The sequence below is a fragment of the Haematobia irritans genome, chromosome 5, assembly GCF_050003625.1.
Source record: "Haematobia irritans isolate KBUSLIRL chromosome 5, ASM5000362v1, whole genome shotgun sequence".
NCBI classification, from domain to species: Eukaryota; Metazoa; Arthropoda; class Insecta; order Diptera; family Muscidae; genus Haematobia; species Haematobia irritans.
In genome coordinates this window covers 22,122,179-22,133,593 of record NC_134401.1, presented here as the reverse complement: position 1 = coordinate 22,133,593, position 11,415 = coordinate 22,122,179, and the positions used below count along the sequence as shown (strand labels likewise).

At 26.6% G+C, this 11,415-nt stretch overlaps 1 non-coding gene across 1 annotated transcript; it reads left to right on the top strand.

Annotated features, from left to right (window-relative positions):
- Positions 1-8,110: 8,110 nt before the first annotated feature.
- Positions 8,111-8,182, top strand: TRNAT-UGU (transfer RNA threonine (anticodon UGU)). The gene has a single exon. It is a non-coding gene; the product is annotated as a tRNA-Thr (tRNA).
- Positions 8,183-11,415: the final 3,233 nt, after the last annotated feature.

Sequence of the window (11,415 nt, the reverse complement as noted above, 5' to 3'; positions counted from 1 at the left end):
ATAGAAAAGTTTGTCAAAATTTTATTTGTTCAGAAAATTTTATTTCTGTGGAAAAACTTTTCAAAATTTTATTTCTATAGAATATTTTGTCAAAATTTTATTTCCATAGAAAATTTTATCAAAATCTTTATTCGATAGAAAATTTTGTGAAAATTTTATTTCTATAACAAATTTTGTCAAAATTTTATTTATATAGAAAATTTTGTCAAGATTTTATTTCTAAATATAGAAAATTTCGTCACAATTTTATTTCTATAGAAATTTTTTTCAAAATTTTATTTCTCTGTAAAGATTTTATTTCTATAGAAAATTGTGTCAAAATTTTATTTCTATAACAAATTTTGTCAAAAAATTTTTTTCCATAGAAAATTTCTTTAAAATTTTATTTCTATAGAAAATTTTGTCAACATTTTATTTCTATAGAAAATTTTGTCAACATTTTATTCCTATAGAAAATTTTGTCAAAATTTTATTTTCATAGAAAATTTTCACAAAAGTTTATTTCTATAGAAAATTTTCACAAAATTTTATTTCTGTAGAAAATTTTGTCAAAATTTTAGTTTCATAGAAATTTTTCACAAAATTTTATTTCTACAGAAAATTTTGTCAAAATTTTATTTCTATAGAAAATTTTGTCAAAATTTTATTTCTACAGAAAATTTTGTCAAAATTTTATTTCTATAGAAAATTTTGTCAAAATTTTATTTCTATAGAAAATTTTGTCAAAATTTTATTTCTATAGAAAATTTTGTCAAAATTTTATTTCTATAGAAAATTTTGTCAAAATTTTATTTCTATAGAAAATTTTGTCAAAATTTTATATCCATAGAAAATTTTGTCAAAATTTTATTTCTATAGAAAATTTTGTCAAAATTTTATTTCTATAGAAAATTTTATTAACATTTTATTTCTATAGAACATTTTATAAAAATTTTATTCTGTCAAAATTTTATTTCTGTAGAAAATTTTTATAAAAATTGTATTTCTGTGGAAAATTTCTTTAAAATTTTATTCCTATAGAAAATTTTGTCAAAATTTTATTTCTTTAGAAAATTTCTTTAAAATTTTATTTCTTTAGCTAATTGTGTCAAAATTTTATTTCTATAACAAATTTTGTTAAAATTTTATTTCTTTAAAAAAATTTGTCAAAAATTTTATTTCTATAGGAAATGTTGTGAAAAGTTTATTTCTATAGAATATTGTGTCAAAAATTTTTTTTATAGAAAATTTTATTAACATTTTATTTCTATGGAATATTTTATAAACATTTTATTTCTATGGAAAATTTTATAAATTTTATTTCTACAGAAAATTTTCTCAAAATTTTATTACTATAGAAATTTTTTTTTCAAAATTTTATTTCTATAGAAATTGTTTTTCAAAATTTTATTTCTATAGAAAATGTTTTCAAAAATTTTATTTCCATATAAAATATTGTCAAAATTTAATTTCTATAGAAAATTTTGTCAAAATTTTATTTCTATTTCTGATTGATTATCGTTGACCTTTTTATTTTATTTTTAATAGACAAATTTTATTTTTATAGACAATTTTCTTCAAAATTTTATTGCTGCTTAGTCAAAATTTTACTTCTATAGAAATTTTTGTCAATATTTTATTGCCACTCGAGTCAAAAATAATCTACCAAAATTTGCAGAAAAATTTACCAAAATACTACCACACAAAAAGGTCTTAGTTTGCAAGATATTATTTCTATAGAAAATTTTGTCAAAATGTTGTTTCTATAAAAATTTTGTCCAAATTTTATTTGTATAGAAAATTTTCTCAACATTTTATTGCTATAGAAAATTTTGTTAAAATTTTATTTCTATAGAAAGTTTTGTCTAAATTTTATTTCTTATGAAAAATTTGTCAAAATTTTATTTCTATAGAAAAATTTGTCACAATTTTATTTCTTTAGAAAATTTTGTCAAAATTTTATTTCTATAGAATATTTTGTCAAAATTTTATTTCTATAGAAAATTTTGTCAACGTTTTATTTCTATAGAAAATTTTGTCAACATTTGATTCCTATAGAAAATTTTGTCAAAATTTTATTTTCATAGAAAATTTTCACAAAATTTTATTTCTATAGAAAATTTTCACAAAATTTTATTTCTGTAGAAAATTTTGTCAAAATTTTATTTTCATAGAAATTTTTCACAAAATTTTATTTCTACAGAAAATTTTGTCAAAATTTTATTTCTATAGAAAATTTAGTCAAAATTTTATTTCTATAGAAAATTTTGTCAAAATTTTATTTCTATAGAAGATTTTGTCAAAATTTTATTTCTATAGAAAATTTTCACAAAATTTTATTTCTATAGAAAATTTTCACAAAATTTTATATCTATAGAAAATTTTGTCAAAATTTTATTTCTATAGAAAATTTGGTCAAAATTTTATTTCTATAGAAAAATTTGTCAAAATTTTATTTCTATAGAAAATTTTATTAACATTTTATTTCTATGGAAAATTTTATAAACATTTTATTTCTATAGAACATTTTATAAAAATTTTATTTCTATGGAAAATTTTATAAATTTTATTTCTACAGAAAATTTTCTCAAAATTTTATTACTATAGAAATTTTTTTTCAAAATTTTATTTCTATAGAAATTGTTTTTCAAAATTTTATTTCTATAGAAAATGTTTTCAAAAATTTTATTTCCATATAAAATATTGTCAAAATTTAATTTCTATAGAAAATTTTGTCAAAATTTTATTTCTATTTCTGATTGATTATCGTTGACCTTTTTATTTTATTTTTAATAGACAAATTTTATTTTTATAGACAAATTTTTTCAAAATTTTATTTCTGTTTAGTCAAAATTTTACTTCAATGGAATTTTTGTCAATATTTTATTGCCACTCGAGTCAAAAATAATCTACCAAATTGTGCAGAGAAATTTACCAAAATACTACCACACAAAAAGGTCTTAGTTTGCAAGATATTATTTCTATAGAAAATTTTGTCAAAATGTTGTTTCTATAAAAATTTTGTCAAAATTTTATTTTCATAGAAAATTTTTTTCAACATTTTATTGCTATAGAAAATTTTGTTAAAATTTTATTTCTATAGAAAGTTTTGTCCAAATTTTATTTCTTATGAAAAATTTGTCAAAATTTTATTTCTATAGAAAAATTTGTCACAATTTTATTTCTTTAGAAAATTTTGTCAAAATTTTATTTCTATAGAATAGTTTGTCAAAATTTTATTTCTATAGAAAATTTTGTCAAAATTTTATTTCTACAGACAATTTTTGCAAGGTTTTATTTCTATAGAACTTTTTTTTCAAAACTTTATTTCTGTAGAAAATTTTGTCAAAATTTCATTTCTATAGAAAATTTCGTAAAGATTTTATTTCTATTGAAAATTTTTTCAAAACTCTATTTCTGTAGAAAATTTTGCCTAAAATTTTATTTCTATAGAAAATTTTGTTAACATTTTATTTCTATAGAAAAATTTGTCACAATTTTATTTCTTCAGAAAATTTTGTCAAAATTTTATTTCTACAGAAAATTTTGTCAAAATTTTATTTCTATAGAAAATTTTGTCAAAATTTTATTTCTACAGACAATTTTTGCAAGGTTTTATTTCTATAGAATTTTTTTTTTCAAAACTTTATTTCTGTAGAAAATTTTGTCAAAATGTTATTTCTATAGAAAATTTTGTAAAGATTTTATTTCTATAGAAAATGTTTTCAAAATTTTATTCCTATAGAAAATTTTGTCCAAATTTTATTTCTATAGAAAATTTTGTCCAAATTTTATTTCGATAGAAAATTTTGTCCAAATTTTATTTCTATAGAAAACTTTGTCAAAATTTTATTTCTATAGAAAATTTTGTCAAAATTTTACTACTTTTCATGTTAGCCTGATATTGAAACAGGCGATTAACGTCCAAATGCATGATATCTTAATATTACAATTAATTTTTTTCGAGCTTTATGGACAAAATAGGTCAAGGAATTTGATCAATAGAACCATTGAAAAGAAAACGCCAGATACAAATCTATACACGACTAGACTGTACATGTTTCAAACATGTAACAAATTTTGTCAAGCTTTTATTTCTATAACAAATTTAGTCAAAATATTATTTCTATAACAAATTTAGTCAAAATTTTATTTCTATAGAAAATTATCTCAACATTTTATTTCTATAGAAAATGTTGTCAAAATTTTATTTCCATGGAAAATGTGTAAATCTACAATATGATCTAGCATTTTTGGTAGAATTCTACCAACTGTGGCAACATTGATTGCAACCCACTTCAGGTTGCTATAATTTCTAAACCACTCGTCTTACAAATGATAGATTTATTCCAGTGAGACTCGATTTTATTGTTTACAAGCTGACGAAAGCTCTAATGGAATTGAAAAGTGATTCAAGTGTGATCTCAGTCCATTGGACTCTTGCGTCGGGGCATTTTGCGGAGTAAGGCTGGCACAACAGAATACCAAAGTGTTCATCTTCTCGGGGCGGCCTTTTGGTGGGGATGTGCCAAAATACCGCAGAGCCATTTTCGTGCAGCTTTTTCGGCTGTTTCAAGACATTAATTTGTGCCAAAGGTATACAATTCGACCAAATAAAATTCCAAACAGTATCTAAAATAAAATTAAACAAGTAAGGAAAGTCTAAAGTCGGGCGGGCCGACTATATTATACCCTGCACCACTCTGTAGATCTAAATTTTCGATACCATATCACATCCGTCAAATGTGTTGGGGGGGGCTATATATAAAGGTTTGTCCCAAATACATATATTTAAATATCACTCGATCTGGACAGTCGGCCAATGCACTAGGGTGGAACACACTGTTAGTAAAAAAATATGGGAAACATTTAAATCTGAAGCAATTTTAAAGAAACTTCGCAAAAATTTATTTATGATTTATCGCTCAATATATATGTAATAGAAGTTTAGGAAAATTAGAGTCACTTTTACAGCTTTTCGACTAAGCAGTGGCGATTTTACAAGGGAAATGTTGGTATTTTGACCATTTTTGTCGAAATCAGAAAAACATATATATGGGAGCTATATCTAAATCAGAACCGATTTCAACCAAATTTGGCACGCATAGCAACAATGATAATTCTACTCCCTGTGCAAACTTTCAACTCAATCGGAGTTAAAAATTTGCCTCTGTGGTAATATGAGCGTAAATCGGGCGAAAACTATATATGGGAGCTATATCTAAATCTGAACCGATTTCAACCAAATTTGGCACGCATAACTACAATGCTAATTCTACTCCCTGTGCAAAATTTCAACTAAATCGGAGGAAAAAATTGGCCTCTGTGGGCAAATGAGTGTAAATCGGGCGAACGCTATATATGGGAGCTATATCTAAATCTGAACCGATTTCAACCAAATTTGGCACGCATAGCTACAATGCTAATTCTACTCCCTGTGCAAAATTTCAATCAAATTGGAGGAAAACTCTGGCTTCTGGGACCGTATTAGTCCATATCGGGCGAAAGATATATATGGGAGCTATATCTAAATCTGAACCGATTTCAATAAAATGTTGCACATTTGACTATACTACCAATTGTACTCCTAGTGCAAAATTTCAACCAAATTGGGGTAATACTCAGGCTTCTAGGGCCGTATAAGTGCATATCGGGCGAAAGATATATATGGGAGCTATATCTAAATCTGAACCGATTTCTTCCAAAATCAATAGGGGTCTATTTTGACCCAAAACACATACTTGTGCCAAATTCGAAGTTGATTGGCCTTAAATTACTACCTAATCCCTTGGTTACAAAAATGTGTTCACGGACAGACGGACATGGCTATATCGACTCAGGAGCCCACCCTAATCATTTTTGTCAAAGACACCATGTGTCTATCTCGTCTCCTTCTGGGTGTTGCAAACATATGCACTAACTTATAATACCCTGTTCCACAGTGTGGCGCAGGGTATAAAAAGAAAATTTTTAAAAAATATATATTGCGCTTTAATTTGTTGCATTATTGTGCTGCTATGTGGGTAATGGAATCACATGAAGTTTTTTGTTTTATCAATCAAAAGACACTATTTTATACCCTCCATCATAGGATGGGGGTATATTAACTTTGTCATTCCGTTTGTAACACATCGAAATATTGCTCTAAGACCCCATAAAGTATATATATTCTGGGTCGTGGTGAAATTCTGAGTCGATATAAGCATGTCCGTCCGTCCGTCTGTTGAAATCACGCTAACTTCCGAACTAAACAAGCTATCGACTTGAAACTTGGCACAAGTAGTTGTTATCGATGTAGGTCGGATGGTATTGAAAATGGGCCATATCGGTCCACTTTTACGTATAGCCCCCATATAAACGGACCATCAGAGTTGGCTTGTGGAGCCTCTAACAGAAGCATATTTCATCCGATCCGGCTGAAATTTGGTACATGCTGTTGGTATATGGTCTCTAACAACCATGCAAAAATTGGTCCACATCGGTACATAATTATATATAGCCCCCCTATAAACCGATCCCCAGATTTGGCTTGCGGAGCCTAAAAGAGAAGCAAATTTCATCCGATCCGGCTGAAATTTGGTACATGGTGTTGGTATATGGTCTCTAACAACCGTGCAAAAATTGGTTCACATCGGTCCATAATTATATATAGCCCCCATATAAACCGATCCCCAGATTTGGCTTGCGAAGCCTCAAAGAGAAGCAAATTTCATCCGATCCGGCTGAAATTTGGTACATGATGTTGGTATATGGTCTCTAACAACCATGCAAAAATTGGTCCACATCGGTTCATAATTATATATAGACCCCATATGAACCTATCTCCAGATTTGGCTTGCGAAGCCTCAAAGAGAAGCAAATTTCAACCGATCCGGCTGAAATTTGGTACATGGTATTGGTATATGGTCTCTAACAACCATGCAAAAATTGGTCCACATCGGTTCATAATTATATATAGCCCCCATATAAACCGATCCCCAGATTTGGCTTGCGAAGTCTCCAAGAGAAGCAAATTTCATCCAATCCGGTTGTAATTTGTAACATGGTGTTAGTATATGATCTTTAACAACCGTGGCAGAATTGGTCCATATCGGTCCATAATTATATATAGCCCCCATATAAAACGTTCTCCAGATTTGACCTCCGGAGCCTCTTGGAGGAGCAAAATTCATCCGATCCGGTTCAAATTAGGAACGTGGTGTTAGTATATGGTCGCTAACAACCATACCAAAATTGGTCCAATCACACAAAAATTGGTCCATATCAGTTCATAATCATGGTTGCCACTAGAGCCAAAAATAATCTACCAACATTTTATTTCTATAGAAAATTTTGTAAAAATTTTATTTCTAGAGAAAATTTTGTTAATATTTTATTCGGTTCATAATAAAATTTTCATCATTGTCAGAATTTTATTTCTATAGAAAATTTTGTCAAAATTTTATTTCTATAGAAAATTTTGTTCAAATTTTATTCGGTTCATAATCATGGTTGCCACTCGAGCCAAAAATAATCTACCAAGATTTTATTTCTATAGAAAATTTTGTCAAAAGTTTATTTCTATAGAAAATTTTGTTAAAATTTTATTTCTGTAGAAATTTTTGTCAAAATTTTCTTTCTATAGAAAATTTTGTCAAAATTTTTATTTCTATAGAAAATTGTGTGAAAATTTTATTTCTATAGAAAATTTTGTTAAAATTTTATTTCTGTAGAAAATTTTGTAAAAATTGTATGTCTACTTTGTCAAACTGAATTATATACGTATTGGATCGATCTTTTTTGATTTAATATATACCACGTATGGACTCACATACAATTTAGAAGATGGTGTTAGGAGGTTTTAAGATACCTTGCCATCGGCAAGCGTTACCGCAACTTAAGTAATTCGATTCTGGATGGCAGTGTTTAGAAGAAGTTTCTACGCAATCCATGATGGAGGGTACATAAGCTTCGGCCTGGCCGAACTTACGGCCGTATATACTTGTTTGCTCTCAATTTTATCTACAATGTGTATCATTTAACAATTGATAATAATTGAGCATCAATAAATTATACCGATTGTCTATCATTTGACAGTGTATGATTCATTCGAAAATTGTTTGAAATCCGATGATGGAGGCAGTTGTTTATAGCCTCTTTAGCTCAGTGGCAGAGCACTGGTCTTGTAAACCAGGGGTCGTGAGTTCAATCCTCACAGGAGGCAGATACATATGTTTTTATATTTTATTAAAGGTGATTTGTTTAAGAGCTATAGGAAAATTAAAAAAAAATCAGAAAAATTTATGAAATCTTTATTTGATGTCACAATAATGCCACCAGCCCATAAGCCACGCCTGAGCATATCAAATTTGTTCCTCCATGAGGCTCAAAAGTCAAATTTGCGGGCCGGTTTGAATGAGGGGTATATATAATTATGGACCGATATGGACTAACTTATGGACCAATTCAACCGGTTTGGATGAGATGTACTCTTTCAGAAGTTAAATCTATATCAAAAGCAAAAAGCTTCAGAAATTACATCAAATTTTCGGAAACAGTTCAGATTTGATCGTATTGGCTATTTTTTGCACGAATTATGGCCTTCAAACAGCCGATAAAATGAACACATGCTCCTCGAAAGAGCCATCCGTTTTTGCGATATGTTCAGCTAACGAGAAAAATTTCTACCACCGGTGGGAATTCGATAAAATCTGACTTTCACTTACGGGAACATTTCTTGCGTTGTTTACGTTTTTCTTCATATATCATACAATAAAAATATCATATGTTTTATTGTCCTCCAAATCAAATGTTGATAACAACATCCTGCTGTTTTCTCAAAAATTATCATCTGACAAATTAATGACAATTCCATTATAGAAACAATGGGGGGTGGAGAAACTTAAATCAACCATTGCTAACCCTTTAATTGGCCATCAATAAAAACATTTTTATGAAGTGTTTGCGTGTCACACACACAAACGCAAAGGACCTTTCCGCTTACAACAACCATAGAAAACAACCCTTTTTTCCAAGGCACCAAAATAAATAACAACCGAAAAAAAGTTCATATTTCATATGGCGCCGCCAGTCGCAAGAAACAAGAAAACCCATGTCCCATGAAAACCCTTTGCTGAAATAAGTCCTTGTTCGCATGACAGAAAATAAACAAACGCTGTATTTGCTGGTCTAGAAGACCTCTTAGGAAACCATAATTTGTTTATAATCAATTTAAATGGGAATACAACACGAACGATCCAATGATATCCCTTCACAAGAACAAAGGAAATCCACACTTGAGACAAATGGTAGTAAATACACGAGGGGGTTAACAAAAAGGCTAAACTCTTTGTTTACCAAGGGGTTAAGAGGGAAAGAGTTTTTGACTATGACTTCATTGGGTATATGAGAGGGCAAGAGAGAAAGAGAGAGTGATTGTGTTGAGTATGGGAGAAAGCTATTTGCTGACCACTAGCACCAGTGTTGCCAGTATTGGGAATTTGTTTCCCAAACTGGGGATACTTTTTCTTGAGTGGGGACGAAATTTCTGAGTTGGGGACTTGAGGATTAGGTGGGAAATTTCCATAAATTTGGGGACTTTCGAGAAATCGGTTTAATCTTTTTTTTAACAAAATTTTATTTCTATAGGAAATTTTGTCAAAATTCTATTTCTATATGGTAGACAATTTGGTCAAAATTTTATTTATATTTGTTGTTTTGATCTCAGCTTTAAAACCATTGTGTTGACTAAACTACAAATGTAGCTTAACCAACAGAGGAAAAGAATGTTTGTCAAATTTATTTGGGCAATGCCCTATAGACTGCAAGATGGTTGGATGGACGCACGTTTCGGAATTACCACATTCCTCATCAGCATCCTCTACTTGCAGTAAAACTATCAACCAATTATCAGAATAAATTCAGGCAGTTCACTAAACCCAAAGTTAACCGCACTTGAACCCTCCGAAAAAAAAAAAAAACAAAACACGAAAATTTTATTTCTATAGAAAATTTTGTCAAAATTTTATTTCTATAGAAAATGTTTCCAAAATTTTATTTCAATAGAAAACTTTGTCAAAATTTTATGTCTATAGAAAATTTTTTCAAAATTCTATTTCTATAGAAGATTTTGTCAAAATTTTATTTCTACAGAAAATTTTGTCAAGCATTTATTTCTATAGAAAACATTGTCATTTTATTTCTATATATAAAATTTATATAAGTTTTATTTGTTTATAGAAACATTTTTTTAAAAATTTTTTTTTCGACACAAAATATTGTCAACATTTTATTTCTATATAAAAAAATTTTTCAAAATTTTATTTCTTTATGGAAAATTTTGAAAAATTTTATTTCTATATAGAAAATTTTGTCAAATTTTTATTTCTATATAAAATTGTTTATCAAAATTTTATTTCTAAATGGAACATTTTCTACAATTTATTTTTCTGTATAAAAAAAATTGTAAACATTTTATTTCTTTATAGAAAATTTGTCTATAGAAAATTTTATAAAAAGTTTATTTCTATATAGACAATTTTGTCAGAATTTTATTTCTATATAAAAATTTTTATCAATATTTTATTTTAATATACCTAGAACATTTTTCAAAATTTTATTTCTATATAAAAAATGTTATTTCTGTAGAAAATTTTGTGAATTTTATTTCTATAACAAATTTTGTCAAATTTTTTTCCTTACAAAATTTTTTCAAAATTTTATTTCTATATAGACAATTTTTTCAGAATTTTTTTTCTATATAAGCATTTTTATCAAAATTTTATTTCTATATAGAAAAGTTTGTCAAAATATTATTTTCTTTATAGAAAATTTTGTCCAAATTTTATTTCTATAGAAAAATTTTTGTCAAAATTTTATTTCTATAGAAGATTTTTTTCAAAATTTAATTTCTATCGAAAATTTTGTTAATATTTTATTTCTTAAAAAATTTTGTCAAAACTTTATTTCTATATAAAATTGTGTCAAACTTTTATTTCTATAGAATATTTTGTCAAAATTGTATTTCTATAGAAATTTCTGAGAAAATTTTGATTCTATTGAAAATTTTATCAACATTTTATTTCTATATAGACAATTTTGTCAAAGTTATATATGTATATAAAAAATTTTGTCAAAATTTCTATATAAAAAATTTTGTCATAATTTTATTTCTATTGAAAATTTTGTCAAGATTTTATTTCTATAGGAAATTTTGTCAAAATTTTATTTCTATATAGAAAATTTTGTCAAAATTATATTTCTATATGGTAGACAACTTTGTCAAAATTTTATTTCTATAGAAAATTTGGTCAAAATTTTACTTCTATAGAAAATGTTGCCAAAATTTTAATTCAATAGAAAATTTTGTCAACATTTTATTTCTATATAGAAAATGTTGTCGAACTTTTATTTCTATATAGAAAATTTTGTCAAAATTTTTATTCTATATAGAAAGTT